This window comes from Prinia subflava (genome assembly GCF_021018805.1).
Source record: "Prinia subflava isolate CZ2003 ecotype Zambia chromosome W unlocalized genomic scaffold, Cam_Psub_1.2 scaffold_39_NEW, whole genome shotgun sequence".
In the NCBI taxonomy this organism is placed as follows: domain Eukaryota; kingdom Metazoa; phylum Chordata; class Aves; order Passeriformes; family Cisticolidae; genus Prinia; species Prinia subflava.
Window position 1 is genome coordinate 418,648 of NW_026960613.1, and position 11,029 is coordinate 429,676.

Below are 11,029 nucleotides of genomic sequence, written 5' to 3' on the forward strand. Positions count from 1 at the left end.
CCTCCAACCCTGAGGCTTTTTATCCCAAATTGCAAAATGCATATTCATATTTTTTATCTACACACTAGCCAATCTAAGTACAATTTTAAAGTTCATAAAAACTATGAAAAACAGTATCAAAACTTACGCACATAACATATCTATTAACGCAAAACTCTCTCTTACTTGCATAAAGTTCTATCTTGTTATGTAGAAAACTTCTGTCTTAGCATATATGAAAAACTGTCTTCCCTACATAAAGTTCATACAAATTACAAAGAGCACTCTACCCTATTTTTGTTATGTCTATACTATATCGCAAGGCCTGAAGCTTTTTTACCTCTACCCTAGCAGTTAGGTACTTTGAGAAGGTTTAAAGCTTAAATTTCTACTTCATGTGTGTGTGTAGCTTTATATATTTTAATTTTTCCAAAGGTTTTAGTTCAATTCCTCTATTTTTCATTTTCTGCGGAGGATCCATGGGAACATGGACTCCAACAGGGGGCCATCAAGCTAGGAACAACTCTCCCTTGCGTTCCCAATCCAAGTCTATCTGTGACTGTAGCAACTGAAGAACAGACTCCATTATGGTGCAACAGAATGACTTTATTAAGCATGAGTGAGACTTTTATATGCTTTACTGTTTACAGTTAGGATCAGAATATATAGCCAAGCAGGATACTAAAATCAGTAATCAGCATGCAAACAAATAGCAGAGCAGGATGTTTCTTGCTCTTATCACAAACATTTTCAAGCATTCCGTGCAGCCCGTGTTCGAGCTGCTAATTAAAGCCTTCTCACATAGGTATTTATGGCTGGCCATGATCCTTTGGTATGCGCTTTCTCATGCAGATGTTAAGGTCGAACAGCAGTCACATCTACATCTCCCCCTTCTCTGTTTAAGGACAAACTGATCACAAGAGCAGTCATTAGGTTTGCTTCTGCCTTTTTTGTTGACTCAGAACTGTCTGCAGAGGCAAAGAAATCCTGTAATAAGAATAAAAAGACGCATCCTCAAAGTGCCAGACACTCATATGTGTAAATTTAGTCCCTTAAACCAAGTTTTTGGATTAAGCCAAGTAAAGTCATCAGCAAGCGTATCACAGAAATTCTGTACAGACATAGTTTGTAATGAATGAGATTGTTTCCTAAGGCTATCTCTTAATGAGTTTACGTTTTTATCCATGTTTGTAGAAAATGCCTTCTTTAAATGAGCTTTCACCTTATCCCAAGAAGTTTCAGAACTGTTCCATTTCTACAGGGGTAACATACGTTAACATTGGTGTGCTGCCAATTGTAATGAAGGCATAAGTGAGTATTTAAGGCATCTTGTTTTTCTCCTACCCATAGCAAGGGAGCCTCAAGGGCATCTAAGCATGCCAATATTTGCTGATTGACTACTGTTTGCATTTGTAATTCCTCTGTGAAATTACTCATTGCAGAACTAACTTCATGAGCTGTTTTTACTGATTCCGTTAAAGCAGCAATGGCAATAGTAGATGAAGCTAAAATATTAATAGCAGATACAATAAAAGCAATAAGTCAAGTAATAAATCTCTTAGTTCATTTTGATTACTTTAAAAACAGGCATTTTAGATACACAACTCCTGATTCTCCTTCCTATTCCCGAGAAAGATTCCCTGGAAACCATATTTCCACATGCTGACGTAGGGATAAGAGATAAATAAAATTCCTTTCAGTTATATTTTCAGGGGTGATGCAGGAGGTGTACATAGGGTTGACAACTGTCATGCAATATGACTGATTACAAGATTCAACTGTCATATTTGTTGTTAATAAAAATGCAAAAAGATTTGTTATGCAGATCATGGTGTCAAGAGTTTTGATATGTGGCATTTATCCAAAATGTAGATGACACATGAGAATAACGCAAAGCCCATATACGTGGAGTCAGGAAGGGGAGCATTAATAGTCAGTGAATTGTATGAGGGAAGGATTCACCACTGGCATCACAGATCTGTGTGACAGACCCAGATAGTTCTCCATTCTTCCAGCTAATGCTTCCTGAGCAGGAGCTACTCACATCATCTGGCATTATTACAGATAGAATGACCTTGGGGGCCACATTCTGACTGCCCTGGTTTAGGGCAAATTTGGGAGAAAACTTCTGAATAGGTGCTCTCTGGAAAGCAAATAGGAAGTAATAAACAAAGGGAGAGATTCTCTGCTGATGCTGCTCACCCAAATTCCGACTCTGTGTTTATTCGAGCAAGGCTAACAGCGACAAACTAAGGCTTCATACTCTTGTGGTTCAGATGTGCCAGGCCAACGGATCTACACAGTCTAAAAAACACGGTTTTCCCTAGCCTCTACCTGGCTAGAGGCAGGGCCCCTCTAAGCCTGGTTATCTTTCTTTTCTTGGGTAACTGGATATGCTTCTTTTTTGGGGGAACTTCTTTGAGTCTTGCTGTCTTCTAATTCAGACACCCGTATTATCTCCTCATGTTTTCTCTACAATCACCCAGGAAGGACCACAGCTCAGCTCGTAGAGTGTCCCTTCTCTCCCTATCTGGGGAACGTCTGCGTTTGGTGCCAGAACCTCTGATCTGTACTGCCAAGATTTGGAGAAAGCCCTCTTTCATCTCCTCCCTGAGCTTCTTGTGGCTCTCTTCTGTCTTGTCTTCTAATTTCTGCAGACGGGTTTCCACAGCTGTGATTCTTGCGTGTGTTGGACCATGCACGGCATCTGCATACACTCGGAGCTTCTTTGCCATATCCTGCACAGTCTCCTCCATGTTATCCTGCTTCATTATTGCTAAAGCAGAATATTCTTGTGGCCTAAGTCGTACAAGTTTTCAGCACATCACGGGTGTACATGGTACCAAGTCTGGGTTTCTAATGTTTAGGTCATTTGAGAAGACAATCTCTGCCACTGCCATTTCTCTTAAGCATTGAATCTCTTGTTCTCTGGTCTTCTACTGGGTTTGCTGCATATAGAGGTCATCTGCACACAGATATCTTTGCACCACACTTCCCAGGACCTGTTCTCAGAGACTGTAAGGGTGAGCCTCCCTCATCATTTCTTGGTCAATAACTGGATCATGTGACAGGGATCCCAAATGCCTTGCTTCAGTGCCCTCCAGAATTGTAGCCTCACCTGCAGCATCTTAAAGATGGACTAACCAACTAATTATAGATTCATCAGGTGGTGAAGTGTAATCCTTTCTTGGGCCACGAAGGTCCTTCAGGGAAAAGGACTCAATAGTGGCTCTTGATCTTGTGTCAGTCTGTGGGGCTTTTCATCTTGTGCTAGTTGGTCAGGGTCCTGATCTTGTACCAGTTGATTTGCCTTCTGATCTTGTGTGAATTGGTTGGACTCTTGATCTTGTGCCAGATGGTTGGACTCTTGGTGTTGTGTCAGTTGGTTCAGCTTCTGATTGTGTATCAGTTGCTTCGGCTTCTGACTGTGTGTCAGTTGCTTCGGCTTCTGTTTGGGTGCCAGTTGGTTCAGCTTTTGATTGTGTGTCGGGAAGCGTTGAGGGTCTTTCACCTGGATCACTGCCCACTGGTTGATCAGTTTTGCATGTGTGGGTCTTTCTCTTCTTTCTTGCAGTGACTGCCAGTGTCTCAGGCTCACTGGTTTAGCTGCTACCTGAGTAGTTGGGGTGTTGGCTGCAGTCTGAGGGGCTGGGGTAGCTGCTGATTTATCTCCCTGCTCCCCTGCCTCTATCTGCTTCCCTACAGTACCTAGCAGCGTGCTATAAGCATATGCCAGGGCCCAGCTTATTGCAATGAGCTTTTTCTCTTTAGCGTCATCATGGCAGTACTTTTCTAGATATCTCCCCACCTCATTTGGGTTCTGAATTTGTTCACATGAAAATTCCCAAGCCGGGGGATCAGAAAATTCCTTCAAGGTTCGGCCTCTTTTCTCCCATTCTCTACACTACTCAGGATTTTTTATGCCTGGGTCTACTTCTGGGTCTATTTCTGGGTCAGGGGTCTCATCAGCCCCTCTGGAAATCTCAGACCTCACTCTAGACAAGCTACAAACCATATAGAGGAAGCTTACCAGATGAAATACCAGGAAGGTGGTATCTTTAACATTCAGGGGACACTGAACATTCTCAAAAAGTGATGTAACCAATTCAAGAGAGAAGAAGGAAAGGAAAGGAAAGGAAAGGAAAGGAAAGGAAAGGAAAGGAAAGGAAAGGAAAGGAAAGGAAAGGAAAGGAAAGGAAAGGAAAGGAAAGGAAAGGAAAGGAAAGGAAAGGAAAGGAAAGGAAAGGAAAGGAAAGGAAAGGAAAGGAAAGGAAAGGAAAGGAAAGGAAAGGAAAGGAAAGGAAAGGAAAGGAAAGGAAAGGAAAGGAAAGGAAAGGAAAGGAAAGGAAAGGAAAGGAAAGGAAAGGAAAGGAAAGGCTGCAAAGCTTCATCTCTTACTCTTCTTCTGACAAACTGGGTACAATTACTAATAAAACTCTTAACCATGCTACTGGAACTAGGACGCAGGGTAGGAAGAAGAAACCACAAACTAAACATACCTGGCACAAACTCTAGTACCTTTATAAACTTTCTATAAATCATGATCACTGAGCCTAACAAAATAGCAATCCTAATTCATGAATCTCTAGTGTAAAAGTTATGGGTTAGAGACAACATTGGAGCTATTTCTGGATAAGAAAAAAAAACCTAGGGACCAGAGAGGTATTAAAACCTCAAAAAAGCTTAGGGAACAGAAACACACGAAGGACTCCATTCCTAGAGACATTATGAATTCAAGCAGCAACATGGCTACTGACTGTTTTATCTCCACACAAAGTACAACTAAAATGCAATCAATAATCAGTACAAGTTTTTTCCACTCTCTCAAGCCCCATTTTGGGCACCAATAACAAAAGGTATTGTCCTGGTTTAGGGCAAATTTGGGAAGAAACCTCTGAATAGGTTCTTTCTGGAAAGCAAACCCAAAAGGCCCCTCTCCCAAGCCAGTCCGGGAGAAGAACTTCCTTGGAGAAAAGTGGAAAAAATCTATTTATTTAACAACAAAATGCCCACAAGAATAAAGAATTAATAATATGAAACAATAAAACCTCTTGCTGCTCCAAACAGAGATGGTAAACCTGAGAAAATCTTTGCTGTGGGTGGCTTGGCTCACTCAGTTCTTTATCAGTCCCAGTCTCTCTGGAGGTCCAGGCCCGGTGGGCCACAGGTGCTAGCCCTTGGTGCTTCTCTGGGGTTTTCAGTCTGGAGCAGATTCAAAGAGTCCCAAGAAAAAAAGAAAAAAACAGTCCAGGAAACTTCTTTGTCCTAGCTAGCTAAACTAACTAAAAAGCAAAAAAAGATCTCTGTCACATGCGCCGGTCTGTGCTTCAGACGAACACAGTCCGGAGAGGAATGTGCAGGACGAGAGCTGTTTTCAAAACAAACTTGGCGCTTCTTCATTCCTTGCTTTGCTTTCAGAGCTAGTCTTAAAGGCACAGAACTCAATATACAGCACAAACAGAACAGACGATTGGGGATACAAGCATCATAAAGTCACTCTAGGACACTGACACTGATATATTAAGGGAGTGTATCTGATGTTGCTCAGCGATTTCCATCCTACATGGAGAACATGCAATATGCACTGAAGATGAGACAGCTCTAAGGTCACATATGGGAATATTATTTGGAGATGTGGTGGTGTTTATAGGGTTATGTGATGTATTAACCTCTGGAATTTCAATTGCTCGCAAGGTAGTCTTTTTGCCAGTATAATTTTTTACCAGATGCATGTGTAATGTGAAAGGGATGCAAGGGCCTGCAACTAGTTAAGCATAGGGAATAAGAGTCTGATACAAAAGATTGATTTCCTTCAACTGATAGCAAATCTGTCCCATTAGTTAATGATCCAGATGGAGAGAGCCATGTGCAGCCTAGTAGCCTAGTATTTTAGAGTTGTTATTAGAAATGGGAATTTCCAAGTCCCACCAGGTTACTGGACAAAACATCGGAGAGTCATAAACACAAGCCTAGTAGATTTGTGTGCTGACACCCATAACACAAGAGCCAAACAGCAAAACATAAAGCAAAGGTCTTACTTTTGAGTTAGCTGATAAAATGGCCAGATAGACCAAGAAGGTACTTGCAGCACTGGGTTCTGCCTCCACACACTGCATCATTCTAGATGCCTCAGCATCCATAGCCTTCAGATCACCCCATGTTATGTTTTTACTACTCTTCTTCCCTGTTGAGGGGTTGGTCAGTTTCAATTTGATCATCTCTGGCACAAGATTCTGCTGGGTGTCCCTCCAGCTTATCCCCTACAATGGACCTGTAGGGGATAGAACACAAGCATATCATCAGCCCCATGTTAATAGATCAGCGGGTCTGTGCCAGACAGTTGTATCAGGAAACTGCCTATATATCTTAAGATGTTGCAGCCTATCCTTGGGGCTTTTAAAGTGACATTCTGTAGCTGTAAGAGTAAAAGAGTAATTAGAATGATTTTAAAAAATTAAAGTAAAACAAGCAAAATAGAGTTCATCCTGAGGTGCCAATCCAGCATTCCCCCTTTTCTGTTTAGCAAGGATATTTTTGAGTGTGCGATTCATCCATTCCACAACCCTTTGAGAGGAGGGGTTGCTGGCTATTCCAAAGGAGTGGGGAACACCCCAGACCTGTAAAAACGTAGTAACAGATTTGGATTGATAAGCAGGGCCATTATCCGTGTGAATTTCCTGTGGCTGGCCCATGGTCGCAAGTGCACGGAGAAGGCGGTGATGAACATCCTTTCCAGATCCACCTGTATGTGCATTAGCAACTAAAAAGCCTGAAAATAAGTCAATAGAATAATGAACAAATTTCTGCCCACCAAAAGATGGGACGTGCATAACATCAGTCTGCCATAATTGGCAGGCTGCAAGCCCTCTATGTACTACTCCACCGGGCACATTAGGAGAAGAAAAACGTTGGCAGTCAGGACAAGCGCTAACAATCATGCATGCCTGCAATATTGAAATAACATAAGCTTTAGATAAAGCAGCAGTGTTTTGATGAAAAAAAGGCATGAGATTCTGAGGCAGCTGTAAATGTCTGATTAGATACGACTTCCACTGTCAAGGGGTAGGCACAAGCATTCCTCTCCATTAGATGACCTGGTAGGTTGGTATGGGACCGAATATGCATGATAAAAAATGGTGTACAATGAGAACAAATGAGAGAAATTAACAAGTAACAAAGTTATATGAGCAGTATTTATAAGGTGCAGAGAAATGTCAGGCATCTGCAGAAGTATTCTGGTAACATATGCACTATCTGCTATAGGATTAAAAGGTGAGTTAAGAAAAAGACTAAACACCTCCATGCAGCTCTGAGTTCGACTACTTGCGCAGAGCCAGCCTGTGTAGCAGCATGATCCTTCCACTCCACTCCGTAATGCCAAGTCACTGCAGCTTTGTGAGTTTTTCCTGATCCATTGCGGTAGTTTGAGAAGTGTGCTGATTTGAAAGCAAAACCAGTGAGAGGCTCCAAGTCAGAAATACAATTTAATAGGAGAGAGAAAAAAGTAAAATAATAATAAAAAAACCAATAGCACAAAAAACCACTGACAGAGTCAGAATACACACTGACACCCTGTTAGTTAGGGTGGTGGTAGCAGTCCAGATGAAGCAGTCTTGTTATGAACGAATTCTCAGTGAGTGTGGATGCTCCAAAGGCTGCCCCTGTGTAGCTGCTGTAGCCCGAGATGTGGCGGGGTTATGTCTCCAGAACTCCTGAGATGACTGCCACCGCCCCCAGCCCTGACAGATCCACTGCCGGACCCCCGCTGCTATAGGCAGGGCCCTGCCCTGGGGAGATGCCTTGGTGGCTGCCTGGAGCCACTGCAGCTGCTGATGTTGCGGCCCCTGACCCCAGGAAGCTGGGGGAGTGCCGAGCGTAGTTCTGTGGAGCTCTGGAAGGGGTAATGGGAGGCGCCGGTGCCCCGGCGCCTCAGAGACAGGCGATCCCCATCCCTGGCGGGGCTGGGCAGCCATCCTGCCGGTCCTGCATTAGCATGTTAAAAGCAAGTTGATTGTCCTAGCTGTGCCTACTGTAATCGGAGCTTACCTAGCTCCTCCCCAATGCTGCCTAGTTGAGGAGGGCATATGCAAATAAGATGAACACACAGCACGCTGGGAGAGAGTTTTTTGGGGATGAAAGGCACCCCAAAATGGAAGACTGGACACAGTGAAAGATCCAGGTGATGCTCTTGCCGAGGAGGAGGTGGACGCACCCCCTGACCTGGTCTGAGAACTCGCCATGATCTATTAAGAGTCTGACGGGCGTGGGGGCTAGGCCAACTTGAGGGACAGGGACAGAGAGTGGGAAACTCTCGAGGTTTTTCCATGAGGGTAAAGAGCTGACGCCTGTTGCTTTGCACTTCAGTGACAGACCTCCACTGCTCTGCCTTCTGATGGTTGAACAGAGAGAGCTTCTAGCTGTTCTCATGGGAACAAGGACTTGGCACCTACTGTTTGCAGTGAGGTGAAGAACTGGGACAGCACCTGCTCCTTCAGATTGCTACAGCAGCGTGGAAAACTCCTGTCGGACCCTACCATCCAGCTGATGACTTTAATAAAGAGCTAATCACTTTAATAAAGAGCTGAATATTAATAAAGGCATGAGCCCTGTTCTTTTCAGTCTTGTTGAAGCAGTAATCCTGTAGAAAGGTCTGGTAGCTCTTGTCCTCTGGGAATCCCGTGGGTAAGGCCTGCTGTACTGTCCCAAATCCCAGATTATATCTAGGTGGGAATGCCTGGCTCCTCCTCCTGGGTTGAGCATCTCACAATGGAATGATATCATTCTATGAGTCATGCAGGGGATCCTTGATTGCCCATTAAACAGAGATAGCTTCCAGAGGGAATTACCCGTGAGTCATGGGGCAAGGCATTGATGGGCCTATTAACAGAAGATAGTCCAGAGGGAGGGGGCAAGGGAAACACTGCCCCACCTGGTTGCAACAGCTGGTGAAGATGGTGATAGAATACATACTTTGGGCACATCTTACATTGTAACTTAGGACAGGAAGGAAGTGATTTTTTCAAGAAGGTAATAGCAAAACCAATCAGTGACTAGGCAAGAAAATTGACAGCTAATATAGTCATTTGAAAGGTGATACACCTCTGTGAACACACAGGGTTAAAACTGGAGAAATTGCGGGAAGACTCCCTCTTTCCTTCCTGCCTTGGAACAGGTAACAGGGCCTGTCCTGCTCTGCTGCGTCCCCCCCCCAGGGCCTGGTGCCATCCAGCCCATCTCTGTTGCTGCTGCTGCCCGGGCAGGGCCGAGCAGGGCCCCCAGCCTAGCAGCTGCCAGTGAGGAAGGGGAAGTCATGGCTATTAACATCCAGCCGACCCTAAGGGCTGCCCTGCCACCGGCCAGGCTGAGGGAGATGTCCCCTAGGCTCCCGGGAGCAGCGCCAAGCCCGATCTGGGCAGGGCCCACCCCATGAGACCAAGGGGTGGGGGGAGAGGCACCCACCAGCCTGGCTACTGAGATCCTGGCTGCCATTCCCGAGCCTTCCCCCATCAGTGTAGCTTTGAAATCCAACAGCCATGCAGCCAGAGCGGCCGCTGCCCAGCAGAGCTCACATGATGATCTGCAGGCCAGGGAGAAATGTTAACTCTTTCCTTGACAGATGAAACTTCCAAAGCACTAATCTTCCTTCTGAGTAAGAGGAAAAACGACAGAGTGATTAAGAACTGGAGAGACACAGTATGAGACTAAAGTCAGTGAAGAGAGAGTAAAAGTCCTAAGTGGGAGAAAGGATTGAGGAGTTGCCTAATTTGGGCTGGACATCTCTTGAGAAGCCATGGAGAATGGACTAAAATATCCCTGTAACTTACAGAATGCTTTTTAAAGTTCTAGTCATAGCCATGGACTGATATAGCTGTGATCTAATGGAGAATTTTGAACAGAGGAAGATAGAGATAAAAGAGATATGAAGCCCTTTGCCCCCAGGGAAGAAGAGAAAGGAAGACCTCTGTTTCTTAAGATGAATATGATTTTGGAGATAGATGAAGAGAACCTTCATTTTCTACTAGAAGAGTCATCCTTAAACTGTACCCTAAATAAGCTGATATGGCCCATGAGTGCAGCTAATGGAAAAGCTGCTAAATGGGAGGGACTTCACAGTTTGCAGAATTTCCAGGTCACTGCAGATTCATGACATGGGAGCCACCAGAGAACTGTTTTCTTGTGGCGATGTCTCCATGGGAGTTCTAAGAGACGCTCCTCTCCCTAAGAACTGATGAAAGACTATTTTAAAGTGGTGAAACCAACTGAAAATCACAGGTTTTGTCTCTTTATTGTGTCAGTGGGAAAGTGAACAGTTGTGGGGGGAGGAGAAGTGTTTTGAAGGTTTCATTTTGATTCTCATTTTCTTCTTTTAGTATTTAGTAATAAATCTATCTTTATACCTTTTAAGTTTGAGCCTGCTTTGCTTTTTCTCCTAATCCTATCTCACAGCAGAAAGAGAAGTAGATGATTTCAACAAACACTCAAACCACTAAATCCATCTATAAACACAGTTAAGGTATTAGGGATTGGGGCTGAGGCAACAAAGGAGTTACTGCTTAATGGGAAACAATTCAAAGCCTGAAGGAGTTTTTGAGATAGTAAATGAAATTAATTTTCCCCTAAGAAATCAGCAAAAGAGACAGCACAAGATATTGAGTCTCCTAGTAAAGAATCAAATTCTTGCCTCTGTAAAGGAATGACTGTCATATCACGAACTAGCCCTAATATTTGACTGGCACATTGTCTGCCTCTGGTAACAGCATCAAGGCACATTTCTAAACAAGTGGTTATTGTTCGCTTAGAAGTATGGGGGAGGAATACTCATTCTAAAAAATAAACGTCTTTGCCGTCTGTGGCTACCTGACCAAGAATGGCAAAAGGCTGAGAAGTGTTATTAATTACAAAAAGAGTCACAGGTAAATCCACAACATAATGAGCTGCATTATAGGAGCTAATTTTGTCAGCAATTATCTCAAGGGCAACATGTGCCTCCTTTGTGAGTGTTCATGCAGACAACAGATCAGTGTCATCTTTCAGCAATTTGAACAGAGGG

General features: G+C 43.7%; 1 long non-coding RNA gene across 1 annotated transcript; it reads right to left on the minus strand.

The window, feature by feature from the left end:
- Positions 1-577: 577 nt before the first annotated feature.
- Positions 578-9,557, minus strand: LOC134565207 (uncharacterized). Its single transcript, XR_010083809.1, has 3 exons — positions 9,439-9,557; positions 6,018-6,250; positions 578-966 (listed from the first exon to the last, which is right to left on the minus strand). It is a non-coding gene; the product is annotated as an uncharacterized LOC134565207 (long non-coding RNA).
- Positions 9,558-11,029: the final 1,472 nt, after the last annotated feature.